Source organism: Melopsittacus undulatus, chromosome 2 (assembly GCF_012275295.1).
Source record: "Melopsittacus undulatus isolate bMelUnd1 chromosome 2, bMelUnd1.mat.Z, whole genome shotgun sequence".
NCBI classification, from domain to species: domain Eukaryota; kingdom Metazoa; phylum Chordata; class Aves; order Psittaciformes; family Psittaculidae; genus Melopsittacus; species Melopsittacus undulatus.
The window spans coordinates 73,914,439-73,930,867 of record NC_047528.1 but is presented as its reverse complement, the minus strand read 5'-3'; the positions used below and the strand labels follow the sequence as shown (position 1 = coordinate 73,930,867).

Here is a 16,429-nt window from a genome sequence, read left to right as displayed (position 1 = left end):
CTGAAAGCAAGTTAATTTTCAGCACAAAACATTGAACTCCTAAGGGATAGGAGTTTAATTGAGACAGAGAAGCTCAGTTATCAGAATCCTGATGCAGGAAACATGCACATTATAGATCTGTACTTAGGTTTCTGTGGAAGAGATCTAAACCTCACTAAAGGCAATGTGGAAGGTTCCAGAGTTTCCTGTAGGCTGGAGATCAAGCTGTTGTGCAATCTACAAATCCGTGTTTCTTGTTTCTTTCCAGTTGTATACTTATTTAAGGAATAACAAGGGACCACTGAATTCTTACCTTTGGCTATGAGCAGGGGTACCATGTGGTACCACATACACAGTGATTCCACCTGAACATTTTTTTTAAATCTTTCAAAGTTAGACAGGAAAAACGTTGTCCAGAATGTGGAAATAGTTGTGTGGAAAAGAGCAAATGTGAAAGACATCAGCTTGCACGTTCAGCAGCTTTTACGATCTGCGGGAAGTCCTACCAAAACCAACGAAATCAAACTTACCAGTTACAGCAGTCTACCAGTTTGTCGTGAGGTGGATGCGATCAGCGTCTTTAAGCCCCACCACAGCTCCCCTGATCCCTCAAAAAAATGTTTCATCAATATGAAAGCAATTTTACAGGACATTCATGGGAGGAACTGGATCACTAAGGGCACTGCAATACTTTCTGGCAGCCTGAAATGCTTACTGGCAGTTCCAGTAGGAGATGAATATACCTACATGGAGGTAATACCATACCACACAATAGAGTATACATATGCATATAGAATCATAGAATAGTTTGGGTTGGGAGGGACCTTTAAAAGTCAGCTAGTCCAACCCCCTGCAATGAGCAGCACCATCTTCAACTGGATCAAGTTGCTCAGAGCCCCATCCAACCTGGCCTCAGATATTTCCAGGGATGGGGCATTCACAGCTTCTCTGAGCAACCTGTTCTAGTGTTTCACCATCCTCATTGTAAAAGATTTCTTCCTAGTTTAAATCTTCTCTCTTTTAGTTTAAAGCCATTACCCCTCATCCTCTCGCAACAGTCCCTGCTTAAAAAGTCTTTTCCCATCTCTTTTTATAAGCCTCCTTTAAGTACTGAAAGGCCACAATGAGGCCCTCCTGGAACCTTTTCTTCTTCAGGCTGATCAGCACTCAGGCTGATCAACTATCTCAGCCCTTCCTGATTGGAGGTGTTCTAGCCCTCTGATATACATGGCCCTCCTCTGGACCTGTTTCAAAAGGTCCATGTCTGGCTTGTACTGGGGACCCTAGAGCTGAACGCAGTACTCCAGGTGGGGGTCTCATGAGAATGGAGTAGAGGGGCAGGATCATCTCCTTTGACCTGCTGGCCACCCTCCTTTTGATGCAGGTCAGCATACAATGAGCTTTCTGGGCTGTGAGGTCACATTGCTGCCTCATGTTCAGCTTTTTGTCTATCCGTACCCACTAGTCCTTCTCCACACAGCTGCTTTCAATCCTTTTATTCCCCTGCCTGTATTGATACCAGGGTGCCCAACCGAGTTTCAGGACCTTGCACTTGGCCTCATTGAACCTCATGAGGTTCACTCAGGCCCAATTCTTGAGCATGTTGTGGTCCCTCTGGACCTCTGTCTATCTTGAGATGTGCTCTTCAGCTCTCTTCTACTTCAGAGAATGCCACATGAAAATATTGAGGAGCAGAAGTCAGTGGGATAATCGATATATTAGAGAATACAGAAAACTCTTTGGGATTCTTTGTGGTTCTTTTGACAGTTTTTCAAAACTTGCAAGTGAATGACATTAGAACATGCTTGTGCCTGCTGGGCATTTGCTTCCTACAGGCATTTGAGTAATTCCGTTTATTGGCGTAGGTATTGTAGAAAGTAAAAATTAATTGTTAGGTAATAAGTGTTTGTGCAAACATGCTTGCTGGAAGGTAAGTTAGAGTACAGAAGCATCTCCCTTATCTTTGCAATCACAATCATGCCATTATTGGTTGCTTCTTCATAAATGCTTTAGTCCTCCCATGCTTAGAAGCCCCCTTTGTATCAGCAAGTGCAGTTGGTTAGCACTTTAGGACAGAGCTGGCTATTCCCACATTTGTAGAGGAATGCATAGAATGCAGTGCTCCATATGTAATCCCTCTTCTCCACTATACTGTAGCCATTACCTTTAATGAAGTGCATTACTGACATTTGTTAGTTAAATGTCCTGTGGTCACAGAGAGGGGACCACCTCCCACAGGAATTTATTTAACCAGCACATCATTTAACATATCCTACAACTGCACTGCAGTAGACAATTAGAAGGAGTGTGAATTGATCAAGAGCTATTATTTTTAGATATGACAGAATTAATTCAGGTTTGTTTCTGTTCTCTTGGGTTTTTTTATCTCATACCTGTCTTTCACATTCTGTAATCAACATATTTTTTTCAGTTCCCATGTTACTCTCCCATCTGCCACCAGCAGATAGACCAAGAATTGTTTATGCTCTCTCTGGGTTAGTATGTTAAATTGCAAGAGGCTATCATTTCTGAGCGGAGCATTACACAGTTTCTCTACCAATGCAGTTATTCTGTGGGAGGTTTTTACTTTGCTGTCTAACATTCTGAATGGCACAACAGTACAATTCTGCTGACAGGTCCTCACGGCTGCTGTTTAGAATAGACTGTAGTTTTCTCATTTCAGGGAAATCAGACTTCTTATAGTAGGAAAAAAAAAAACCTAGGGTGAAATTCACCTTAGGTGTGCTTTTGTTTTGATGACTTTCCAATTTTGTGTGACCTTGCATGTAACTAGGGAGAAAGATGAACCTTTTGGTCATGTCTTTGCAAGATACGGTAAGTCAGATAGCTTTTTCAAGTAAAACAGATTGGAGCAGAAGAGGACTTCATTTTCTTCTGTTCATAGGCTCCAGGTATCTCTTGAGCAGAGGAGACATTGGATGAGGTTTCGTCAGATCAGTTTCCTAAACATATGATTATAACTCTCCTCCTTCACGGTCCTGTCCCACTTCGCTAAGCCTGTGTTGTGAAAATTAAGGAATTGTCTATCAGAGAAGAGGGAAAGTATGTAGGCAAAGCCAGCGTTCAGACGAGTAGAAATGCTGCAGCAGAGTTGTTACAAAAGGCTTTGACCATCCCATTAAAGCCCTTGAAAGTATTATTTGAAATTCTTTTAGCTCTTCAGACTGTAAACTTGACAAAGACTTGTAAGCAGTGGCTCATGCTAAATGGTAGGGCATCTCAATGAAAATAAGAGCCAAACCTTATACATTTGGCTTGGATTTCTTATATACTAATTTCTTCTTTGAAAACTCATTTATTGGAAGGGGAGGACAATGCAGGGATGGACAGGTAGGATCTGTGCATTTTTCAGGCCCAGTTCCCTACAGTGCTGTGTGTCCTGGGGCTACCATGTGCCACAGAGCCAGCTCTTCCTCACCTCTGTGAAAGAGGCCTCTCTGCTGTCATAACCATGGTGTGATATCCACTGTCTGCCAAGTCCAGCTATCTTTGTTATTCCTGACTTTTCATCTGCATTTTGACATCTCCCAGTGTTGATGTTTGTGACAGCTACTGCACTTCTGAGGAACTTTTGTTGATCTCAGTAGTGCAGAAGTATAGGAGCATACGTTTGTTTACCTGTACAATGACAAGCAGAAATGTGGACAATATTTCTAGTAACTCAGATAGAAATGCCGTCTTTGCTTCTGATCTTCCTGGCAGCAAGTCTTTGACTTCCAATCTTCCTCTATGTAAACAAATAGCCCCATTCAAATCATGTGTCAATGATGTTTTGTGTTTTATGGATTTTCTTAGTTGTCATCACTTTGTTCCTTATGACAGCACAAGCAGGACATGTTTTCTTCATAGTGTCAACAAAGAATAATGGGAAGCTGTTCATGTTTTCACATGAATAAATCTCTTAGAGTTCCAGAAGTTGGTCAGTTGTATTTCTCACTGGTAATACTGTTCTATGCTGTAGTCACACAGGTAAGGTTTCTGCACAATATCATCTTGGTATGATTAGGTAAATTGCATTATTACTGCAATAACAGTCCAGCTGCCTGCATAGTCCTGGGATACAAAAGAAACAGGTATGTGTCTGGGCAGCAAAATAAAAAACCCATATGCTGCTATCACACCGTGTGTACTCTCCAAAGCTCTGAGGAAAGGTTGTGGATAGCAAAAGACTAAGCACGTAGAAGTCTTGTGGGCAAGGAATTTCCCCCAGGGAGTTTCCATCTTCCTTCCTCTTACCTCTTCGATAGCCAAATACAGATGAGGTTCTTGATAAAGGAGAAGCACTGATGCCTGAATTGAGGTCTGGGAAAACAATTTAGTAAGTGCTGTTGACTGCTCAAGAGTGTATATGATATTCTTCTGTTGAATTTCTTTAAAAATTTTCTTTTAAAAAGACAAACCTGGGGGGATTTCTAGAGAAGTGCCAGAAAACAGCTGTATTGCTACTTATATCTGTTTAATACTGCTTTTACTTATATAAAGCAGAGGTGTCACAATAGTGCTTCTTGCCACAGCACTGCCCAAAATGGCTTTTGTAAGAAAACATCCCACTTATTCTTGTCCAACCCTATCTGCTAGGGCTGGGAGAGGGCATCAGTAGGAACTGCTTTGGAAGAAGGAGTGAAGACATTGATTCAGTGGGGGGAAGAAAGGGATCTTTATAGATGATGGCGAAGTAGTAGGTAAGATTTTCTTCTTTTACACAAAACCTCTGTATCCTATTCTAAGGCTTTATGTCTGCATTATAAAAATGATGCTACATATTGTCACTTGTAATTATTTATTTTGCCTTTTGTGGGTAGGTCATAATTTGTTACTGATTCATATGTTGCCTCCCACTTTGGGAGCATAGGCTGCCTGCCTCACAGTCTCAGCTTCTGTAGGAAGAAGAAACCAGTAGGTGGGTAATCATCCTGGTGGTACCAGTCTTTGTCACACAGGGTTTATGCAATGGTTGAAGCATATCAACTGAGAGCACACAGACCAAACTGGTCCCTTTTTCTCTCCCCACCTTTATAATTTCCCATTGACAATGATGCATCTGAGAGTTAACAGGCTAAATTAGCAAGTTGTTATAAAAGGCATGTTCATTGCCATTACCCACACAGTGCAGCTTGGACTCAAAACTGATTCCAGACACTGAAGAGAGAGAACAGGCACACAGAGCACATATCTGCTTGTGTGTTAGCTTTGTTTTGATTTGTTTTGACAAGCTTGGGTCAGCCTATAATTATTCATAGAGACATCAAACAAAAGTTGTGAAGCCTTTTAATGTATATCAGCCTGGAGACTACTGTTTTACACCTGCAGCTAAATATTGCAGCTGAGTGTTTGAAATTACCTGCTGGAAAAAAAGTGCCTTTCATGGGCTGATGATGATAAAAAATAAAAGGAGAAACATTATTATTTTTTCTGCTGAAATGTTGTCATTGCAGCAGTTACAACTAGGACAAGTATCTGTGTTTTTATTGCACTCATACATTATAGCTCCAGCTATGAGTCAAGGCTCTGTTTTGATGTACGCAACTGTGCAGGGTTTTGGTCACCAGAACTTATTCTCAGCACAAACTGGGGGCAAGGGAACAGTGAGCAAGACCCAGCATGTGTGTGGATGGGTTTACCACTGAAGTCTTTAGAGAGCTGCACCCTGCCCCACTGATTTGCAGATTTAAATGACCCCTGAATCCTATGATAAGAATATAGGCTCAAATAGTGGATCATCTTATAGCTGTGTTTAAGCTTAGTTTAGCAGATCTATCAGTTTAAGGTAACATTAGCAGAGCTTTACTTTAAGATTGCAGAATTGATGAGCCCTCTTGATATCCTAATGTTCATCCTTAAGGGGATGACATGTTCAAAGTGACTTTTGAAGATGAGGAAGGTGAAGAAACTGAAAAGACTTGAAGGACCAGATATCAGAATGGGTTCTTGTGCTGAAGGCAATTGTAGGACTAGACAGTTATAAAGCATTGAGGTAGAGCAAAACTACCTAGAAAAAGGTGTTCCTTTATATTCCCTAAAAAGGGAGAAAAATGAAAGCTTATGCTGAATTATTCTACCTATTAAAGTTCAGAAAAAATAATTTAGTGTGGATGCAGTAGAATTTGAGTAAGCAAGGGGAATATATTATCTAGGTTTTAGGTATTCTAGGTATTGCTTTTGTTTTAGGTCTAACCCTTCCCTGAATCTCACTGTTTTTCTTATTAAACATTTGGTTCTAACCTCCTAAATTATCTCAGAATTTCAGCTCTGAGAAAGTTAACATGGGATCTTTTGTTTGTGTGTGCACTAAGTCAGATTTCAAATGCCTGGGATCACTCAGTTTATAAGTCCTACTGGGCAGGAACCCTAGAAGTATCTTTTTATTTTTCATATGTTATTCTTTTCTTATAATTAATATTAATGAACCCTGGTACTAACCATCTTTCAGTAGAGTATCACAGGGATACTATCAAACTTCAGTTTATGTAGGAAGACTATTAACAAAAGAGCTCAGTCCCCTATTTTCAAATTGATGTGGTGAAATATCTTTGTTCCAGTCTCATCTTCAAAATACAAGACTGATGTAGCTAAGATTGGATATTGAGGTTATGTGTTGGCCTGGAACTGTTAACAGACCAGATGCAGCAGACTGCAGTACGTGTGGTAGGTTGGGGTAAGGCCAGGGCATTCATCTCTGCTGAATGATCTCACTATTGTTGGCTTGGGTCACAGTTGTGAAGTTATGTTGATGTAGTGTTTTGGTTTTAACATGTACTACATACAGAAGTCTAATTTTTGCCTTGTACAACTGTTGCATATTTAGTCTGTGCCTTTGGGTTTATTTTAATGTTTCTCAAATATTTGGAGTGAAAATCCAAAGCTGAGACAGAATTTGTCTTTACTTACCAGAACTGGCAATAAACATGTTACCCAGCTATTTTAGCAAGTGTACCAAGTGTAATAAAAGAGATTAACTGCTTTTCCTAAGAAGTCTGTTTACTGTGTTGATGCCACCTGTGACAAGAATGTATATCCACACAGTTTCTTATTGTTAACAGCAACTAGGTCATACACAGTAGTTTCAGTAATTACAGCAAGTGTTCCATTTTCTGGGGGATTTTTTTTTAGACTTACTGGGACATCTGGGGAGAGAGAAGGTAATCCTTCATTTTACTGCCAAGTCTTTTTGTCAATTCGTTCAATTAATTGCAATGAGTATAATCTAAGGTTGGGTTTAGAAACCTAAATGTAGTCCCAGTCATTAAAGGGAAGATACTGCTTATGCTGTTTGAACATGCGCTGTTGTACATCTTGCATGCAAGTTTTGTAGCCAGTTCTACCAGGTGTGTGATGCTGTGCATCTGTTCACATGAAGTGAGCATTACTCTCCTGTACGACTTACTTTAGTAAGGTGAATTTGAAGGAGTAAGGCCATATAAGTGTGTGATTACAGACTGAGTGCTAAGACAACCTCAACTCTGAAATGAGAGAAACATGCATAGATGGGCTTTCTGAATTTTTATTGTTCATTGGTGCACTTTGCCACCAATATATTGTAGTTAAGCTTTGAATAAAAATGGGAATTCAGAATTGTGCGTTCTCTGCTTGTTGCCTGTTTTGGCAGAGAACAGTTTTTTGGATGTGTTTTTTGCTTGCATTACTCATCATTGTATTTCATTACCCATTTTCCTTAACACTGAGGGTGACTATGATTTTTATCTGGACTTGCATTTTTTGTTGGGGCTCCAAACTGCTCATTGTTTTTAATCACTGACCATGTTATATACTTCACAGGGTGTTGTAACAGAAAGCATCTAAGTAAACTGTAGCCTATACTTTGTGGAGCTATGGGATTACAGACTGAATGCATTTGAGTTGGCATCAGTGTATCTTTTAAGTGAAAAGCCTTATTATCACCCCTCTTAATGCCAACCATGAGTCCATGGATTTTCTTTCCATATTGCAGTGTTCAAGAAGATTACATTAAAGACAAGACTGTGAGCTAAATTCTGTTCCTTTACGCTACATTAGTAAATCTTAGATACACTGTATCAGGCTTGTTGTATCAGACTTGGTCAGAGGTGAAAACTGTACATCTTGCTGATTGTTAGATGGCAGCTTCCCCTCCAATTCAAATTTTCCATGGAAATATGTATTTTTCTGAGAATATTTTTTTCCTCTTGGGAAAATAAAACCAAAACCCACAATTGTCTAAATGTTTTAAGCTAGAAGAAGTCACAGATGCTGCAGGGTAGAAGTTGGAAGAAGATGCAGCCTTGCACTCTGCTACACAAGAGTTTGTCAAAGAGAAGGTGACGGGATCTTTTCCAGGCAGGGAGATAAGCAAGCCAAAAATAGATTTTTTTTTTTTTCCTCATAGTAAGAGAACTTGCAGAAATTTCTTTTAATTTTTTTTTTCAATTTGATTTTTTCTCAACGTTGAGACAAGAACAAAATGGAAATACATAAAGATTGCAAGAATGTAATTTTTCTAATGGTAGAAAAGGGGAAATAATTTATTATCTAAACAAAGTTGGTAATGTGTTCCTTTTTAAATTTTGCTATGAGACTTTTCTTTTTAAATAGATTAATGCTCAGCAAATTGCTTTCTATTGTTTTTCTTGTATCTGCTTTACATGTCTGTTTACATCAGGAATACTTTATTGAGCATATCCTATCAGAGACAAGCTAATAGTTTTAAAATCAGGTGTTTTTACTTACTCAAAACTCACTACAAAAAAGTTTGTCTTTTTAATAATTACTTGGGTTTTGATGAACAGCTAGGAGCTTTGAGAAGCACAATGAATTTTGTTCAGTGCTATATGTGTAGAAAATAGAAGTAGAAAATGCAAGGCTTCTTAGTGAAATCAATGACACTGTTAATGTGAACAAGGAAAAAACAGTGTACAACTCAACACCTTTAAAAGAAAGATTCATGCAACTGCCAAGAATCAACCTATTGTGTAGGTGTGTTTTGTGAAGACAGAGGGAGGCAGTGGGGACAAGGATGGATGTTGAGGGAATGATTTGCTGTGGAGCTTATTGGGCAGGTTTCAGTAGGTGTCACAATGAAGGGAAGCAATCTTGCTGAAACTCCAAAGATAAATAGAAAAATATTATGATTCACATTTCTGTATATAAATGTCATGAGACATGCTTACTGAAGATGGCATCATGACCAGAGGTCTTAACTGTTATTGCAGTTGGTTATTTAGCTGCTGACTGTTGTGAGTTTAGGGTACTGCTCTTGTAAATCCAGATACAGAGACTACTGCATGCATTCATTTCTTGTGAAGTCCCATTGAGCTTAGACATTACTTCTGAGACATAAAGAAAAATCCTAGCTAATGTCATTTCCTTGAAATAGTTGACTGGATGTATAAATACATTCGCTATTTTGTTTGTATTAGTGTGCCATGTGGAAATCTCAGCATTCATTTTGAAATATTACTCATGATCATTTGCCGCATTGAAAAGCTCAGACACACAGCCTGAGCGAACCAGTGTTAGGAAGCAAAATGCATATACAGATGCTCCAAGGCACTATGTTTTGCAACATAGGTGTGTTTGATTCTTTTTGTTAGTTTTCTAAATCTGTATGAGAACACTAGCGTAACAGAGGTATTCTGATTGTACTGTGCCAAATCTGTCTACTTGATGCAGTACCAGCCTTTTGTTGCTGAACAGTAAACCGGGCTGACCTGTGCTTTGCAAATAATCCACGTAAGCATGTGGTGATTCTATAGTGATTTATGATTTTGTGCTTTATTACAATTCAAAGCTAAAGAATAAATACCAATAACTATATTTCATGTGCAAAGGTTTTGAACCTTTATTAATAACACTGATTTAGCAGCCTATTAATTTTCGTGTTCTACTTGGCAGAGTTTTGCTTCAACATCTGTACTCTTCTGTTATATGTCTTTAAAAAATTTCAGTTGAAAATCAGATTTATTTCTGTTATCTTACGTGTATTGCCGCTTTCAAAAGTGCATTAGAGAAGTATGTCTGACGAGGGTTTCTTCTTGCCTTAAGCAGAAGAGGGAGTGCATTGGCCTTGGGCAAATCTAGAAAGCAGCTCCTTCCCGGCTCTTCTTTCAGGGTCGTCTGTGCTGACAGCCCCCTCCCTCTGGCTGTGGCTTCTGGAGACCTGACCTTGCTCCAGAGCCTGAATCCTATATACCCTATCTACTAACATTTGGTTCTCACCCTTCAACTACATTCCACTGCACTTGCCTACTGGTTAACTCAAGTTCCTCATGACAAAGAATCATGGAAATGTATATTTGAAACCACCAAAGTAGTTATTTTCTTTTAACTTATATACTTGGAGACTCTTTAAAACCTTGTATACACTCAGGAAGATGTAGGCAAGTGAAGCTGAAATGTGTTTTCTTACAATTCCTCTGTCCACGGGAATTGAGTAATATTTGGTATCTGAATTATAGCATTGCCTAAAGTAAGCTTACTTTTCTTTTTTTTTGTGAAGAAGGTTTTGTACCTATCTTCTTACAGCTATAGTCTCTATCTCTATCCAGGTGCTTTCCAACACATAGCATTTTTTGTTCAGCAGGGTGGGACATGACTCTCTCTGATAGAAATAGACCTTGAGAATAAGCTTCAATAGAAATAGTGCTTTTTTCACTCAAACAGATTTGATTCTAGTTTGAACCTACACTTTTTAGATGTGTTTCTTTAAAAGACAGGACAGTTTACTGGTAATGTGCTCAGCGGGTATAAATTGGTATATCGTCTCTGCTTTCAGAATTGATGTGCATCATTGAAAATCTATTAATACCTGGCAAGCAAACTATGTATTATATCAGAATTACAAAAGATTACTGTAAAGTGTTATTTGATTAATAAAACTCGGGTATTTTGAAGCAGGTGAGGTTTCCAACAGTTTTGCCTTCTGGTCAAGTTCCATGGCAAGTTATGAATACTTCCTAGATAAATAATGTAATTCATATACCAGCATGACTGAATTCTTACTGTTGTACAGTAAAGAGATAGTGTGTAATGCAGGATTTAAAATTCCAGCAGCTGCACCACTTAAACCTGTACATTTGGATTTTGTAATCCCTCTATCCTTCATTTTAACAGTCAGTAATGGCTTAGCCCAGAGGGATGGAAGCCTGTATCTGAAGAAGATGCACTAACCCCAGGTTATCAAAGAGGGATGAGGAAGAAGAGGATGAAAAGTTCTTTACTGTGAGGGTGGTGAGGTACTGGAAAAGGCTGCCCAAAGAAGTGGCAAATGCTCCATCCCTGGCAGTGTTCAAGGCCAGGTTACACAGAGCATTGGGTGACATGTTTCTAGGGTGAGGCATCCCTCACTGTCGACTTTATGGTCTAGAATGAGGTGTCCCTGCCCATTGGCAGGGGAGTTGGACCTAGATGATCTTAAGGTCCTTTCCAACCCAAAACATTCCATGATTCTATGAAAAGCACACTTTGGTCTGATGGTTGTGAGCTTCCTCAAGTGGTGGTATTGAGGGGTGGGTATACCAAGGGCAGGCTGGATGGAGCTTTGAGCAACCTGGTCTAGTGGAAAGTGTTCCTGCCTATAGCAGGGGGGTTGGAACTGGGTGATCTTTAAGGTCCCTTCCAGCTGAAACCATTCTATGATTGTATACACTGTATTGCAGAGAACATAATCTCCTGTGCTGTCAGCTTCCCCCACACCTCACCCATTTTCTCACTGTTGCCCTTAAAAGGGTTTCCAACCTAGTATTCTATGACTATTTGGTCAAAATGCCCGAGGCTCAGCCATTCTGTTTGCATATTGCTTTCTTTGCCAAAATCCGTAGCTGCTGGTTCTCTGGTTGAAATTGTTTATGCTCCATCTGTGCTGCAGCTGGCAGTGCTTTGGAAGTTACTGTATGAGGACAGGGCATTTCAACAAGTTAATCTAAATAAATATTCCAAGATGGACATTTATAGTCACAGAAATGGCCAAATAAAACCAGAACCCTCCTCAGGAGAGTAGCTCTAAATGTGCATTCAGAAGCAAATTTGTTTTGTATAGTGACCCAAAGAAGCAACTTCAACCAGAAACACTGCACTACTGTAAATGAATGAAGCACAGTCTTGTCTTTGCTGTGCTCTGTCAACAGAATTTAGCAATGTTTTCTGATTAAAGAGTCTCTATTACTTGCAGTAGTACTTGCACAGGCAAGAGAGACTGTTGCTTGGCATTCAAGCTCTCAGGCTGAGTGCAGGAGGCTGGCATTTGGGAAATGCGTTGTTCTCAACGAGTGACGTGAACCAACAAGTTCTTAACAGGAGCCCAACTTGGTGCTTTGTGGTGCCACGGACAGTGATTTTCAAGACTGAATGGATTACGTTTTAGAAAATACTTTTTTTTTCTTGAAATGCAATTAGATCCATTACTAATGCTATTAAAGGAAAACAGCCATAAAGATATCTACTATGAAGAAGTATTTTAGAAATCTCAGTGTCAACTTTTCCATCCATTTCTGTTTTGATAAATGAGCTATACATATTATATTCACCTCTTGTGTAACAACTCTCATTATACAGTGTGAAAAAAACCCCGTAATTGTAGAACATGACAATTTTTTTTTTCCAAATGGATAATAAGCACCATTCTCATAAGCAAAGGAAGTTGCTAATCGATGGGGAGGGGAGTTCTCTTTACTCAGAAACCCTGTAAGCAACAAAAGATCTCTTTTTTTGAAACCCCACTGAATTAAATTAGCTTAAAATATCTGCATAAATTTATGAATTGCATTTTTGATTAGCAAAACCGTGTCCTTTCATGTAAGTAACATAAAAGGATCATCCATTCTTATAGATAATCACAAGCCCATGTATAGGGAAAGAAAATGCTGAAAAATCCTATTTTTGTTACAGGCTCACTTCAACCTTATTGACAGGGTACTGTCCGTGATTTGAAGCCTAATACTATAAGAATAGTATCATAAAACAGGCTTAGAAAGCTCAGGTGCTGTTATAATTTTTAGTGCATATAATATTAATTATGAAAAACATTGGATTAGGGCTTCAGCATGGTGACTATTAAGTAACATAATATGAAACTGGTGGCCAAGAGTTCCTGAATATTAACTCCAGGTAAGCCATGCAAATTGAACAAATCCCCTATACCTACTTTGTAATACTTTTCCTTATGCTAAGCAACACCTGTACGTACCAAATAGACTTGTTGATTTCCATAAGTGTAAAATTGAGTTTAGCAAGCTGGGAGTAAATAATAGTAGCAGGATTAGCCTGCACTCTCTTCAAGTCATACATGGTGTTGCTAAGTGGTCTTGTGCAAAGCAACAGAGCAATGTCAAAAAAAATACAAAGTTCTCTTTCTTTCCTTTTTTTAATTTAAAGCTGAAATTTACATATCCTCAGCATGAAAATTACTTCTTATTACCTAGTTTGTAGAACCATGGTCTTGTCTAGAGTGAAATTTAGGCTGTGAAATGGGCTATATAAAATCTGGGATTTGAGATTGTAACTGGTAATTAAATGATGTTCCTGATGATACTGTAGCTGAATTTTCAACTTTGTCCCAAATTTCCAAAAATTAGACTCTCAGAAGTAAAGCTCCTCTATTCTTGTCCAAAGTCAGTTTATCAGTGCAAATACTCTTGTATTCCATGGGCTGGGGTTCACTGACAGAGTCAAAAAGATGACCTAATTTTTCAAATAGAAAAGTCTTTTTGGCATTAACTGAACCTGGAAGTGCTCATGACTTTGGAAAAACAGGTCATGTAGCAATTTAATATGCACTCAGGAGTTTGATTCTAGGCTCTTGGGGTTTTAAATATTCATCATTCTAGTCTTAATATATAGATGCCCAGAGAGTGATGTATGCATTGCAGTGAAAAATGCAGCAGACATATAAATTAATAAGCATTGTCCAAACCAAGTTTGTTTCTGGGGAAAAAAACAACAAAAAAAAAAACCTCAAAAAAAATCCCAACCCTAGCCCCCTTCCCACCCCCCCAAAAAAATAAATCAAGTAACACACCCCTCAAAAAAACCCACACCAAAAAAAAACAAAAAAAACAACCAACCAAATAAAAAAGCAAAAAAACAAGCAAACAAAAAAAACCCCACACCAACAAACAAACAAAAACAAACAAAAAACCTAAACCCCCCCCAAAACAACAAAACACAATAAACCCCTAACCTGCACAGCTGCCTGGGTGGCTGTTCTTCAGAAAAAAAATGTAGCTTCCTTTGCTTTGACAGTTGTTGTCCTTTCAGTATGTCTGTTGTCTTGCTAATATTCTTGAGTGGAACTGTTGGAGGAGCAGTGAATTGTTAATCTATAGAAAGAAGATATTAAGGGATAATTATACACACAAAAGGCTGGGTAAAAGCCCAACAGCATTTATGACTTTGTGGTTTAAACATTCCCAAACTGCAAATTAAAGTAGCAATCCGTATTTAATAGCACTTTGACCTGATACAGTAGTATTTCAGCTAATAATGTTTTGCCTGTTTTGCAAGAATGCTTTGAATATTAATTATATTCTTAAAACACACTGCAGATAGTATTTAGCATTATTATTATAATGAATTGTGCTTATAATAATTTAAGATTTTAAATGGCTGGAATTGCATAAGTCTTTAAGCACACTATGAATATTTCAGCAGTGTTCATGCCTGATATAACCTGAATCAACAGTTATTTCAAAACATTTATTTTTACAGAACATAGACTGTAATTAATCACATCTTTTGTTGGGGGTGAGGAGAACTGGAACTGACCTCAGACTTCTTGGCAGATCCCCTAAGCTTTAGCTTTTCACTGAGATTTCTGTCAATCTTATTTTCATGTGAAGCTCTCTTTGTCTTGCCAGGGGGTAAACTTTGAGTGTAAATGGTCATAGCTGCACTTCGTTCAGTGGAAATGCACCCTTTTGCCCAAGGTCTCTCTCTTCTGTCACTCTGTGATTTCTTTCTTTGCTCTGTATTTTCTGGTTTGTCCGTCTCCAGAACTGTTTCCTGCTTTTTATATTCCTTTGGACCTGAATATCACTTGTATCCAAAATTCAATGTTTGCAGAGCCAAACGCACAAGTATTGTCTCAGTCTGTAATTTACTGAGGAATTACTTCATTGTTGGAGTGCATAGAATCACAGGTTCGTGAGAAAGCATTCATAGTTTGTCCCTAGGAGTTGTTAACTTATTTTCCGTGTGGATATGCATGCCATTTTTTCCTATGTTCAGTATTGAATAGCATTCATTTTTCCAGTATTTCTGTTTAGTTTGAATATGCAGCACTCAAACACTCCAGAAGTTGCTGTTGTCTAGGTAATAATAGCAAAACACTGTATTTTCCATCCAATTTTGACTTTGATTCTCATTTTTACATCTTGGTAGACTTCAATGAAATGTCAAAGTAGCGATAAATGGATCTTTGGAGATCCATTTATATTTATTTATAAGGCTTTAAAACTCCAAAGGAATGTGAGTCATGTATCAAAAGGTTACTATGAAGCAGTATTTAATTAATGATAATTTAGAAATTATTTTTTAATACATGAAATATCTATAAAATATAAAAATCTATATAATATAGAAAAATATAGAAATTATATAAATATAAATATGTAAAGTCAGAACACAATGGTAGTAGGGAATCCTATAAAAACAAGCAGTGCTTTCAGGTATATGTAAGCAGGCTGCCAACTATTCATATTGCCAAAAGGTGAAAGAATTTCTGTAATAAACTCAGTCTTATCAAATGGAAATGTCAGAAGGTGTGAAAAGCCTGGGCATATTAATCAATCAAAGTATGTCTTTGAGTTATAAACTTGTCATATAGCTACGAAAAAGGAAAATCTAGTCACAGACTGTATCAGGCACTGAATCACCAGCATTATATTGCTGAACTCTCATGAAGAATACTGTTCTAGTCAGCCTTCCTTCAGAGAGATGAACTCTTACTGGGGCAGGTGTGGAAAAAGGGAAATTAACATAACCAGAAAATGACAATCTACCTCAAAAGACAGGAAGTGAGTGTCATAGTTAAGTGAGTGCTGGGAGTAGATATGCTCTAAATAAGTACAGGGCACAAATATGCGAATGGAGTTGGTCAAACCATATTTACATAAGGTAGAAGGAAATGTTAATTTAAAAATAAAAGGATATTAACTGACTATGAAAAAGACAGATGTTTTTCCAGCTGTCTGTTGAGTAATATTCTGGGCACAGCTTTCAATTGGAGATGAGGGAAAACTTTGGGGAAACAGCTTGTTCTCTTGTTACGTGCAGTTACAAAGGTAAGTGTTAATTGGTGAAGATCCACTTCACTCCTTTGTGATATGTTCCTACAGTAAAAGACCACATAAGACACTGCTTGCCTAACTACAAAAACATGTTGAGACAGAGCATTTGGTGACCTTCTCACTTGAAAAGTGGAATATAGATATGATGTGTTCATTTTTGAGTTTTTGCCATA

At 38.2% G+C, this 16,429-nt stretch overlaps 1 protein-coding gene across 2 annotated transcripts in view; it reads left to right on the top strand.

Annotated features, from left to right (window-relative positions):
* ARHGAP6 (Rho GTPase activating protein 6) overlaps positions 1 to 16,429 on the top strand; it is a 322,604-nt gene that overhangs the window by 262,674 nt on the left and 43,501 nt on the right. The window lies entirely within an intron of this gene.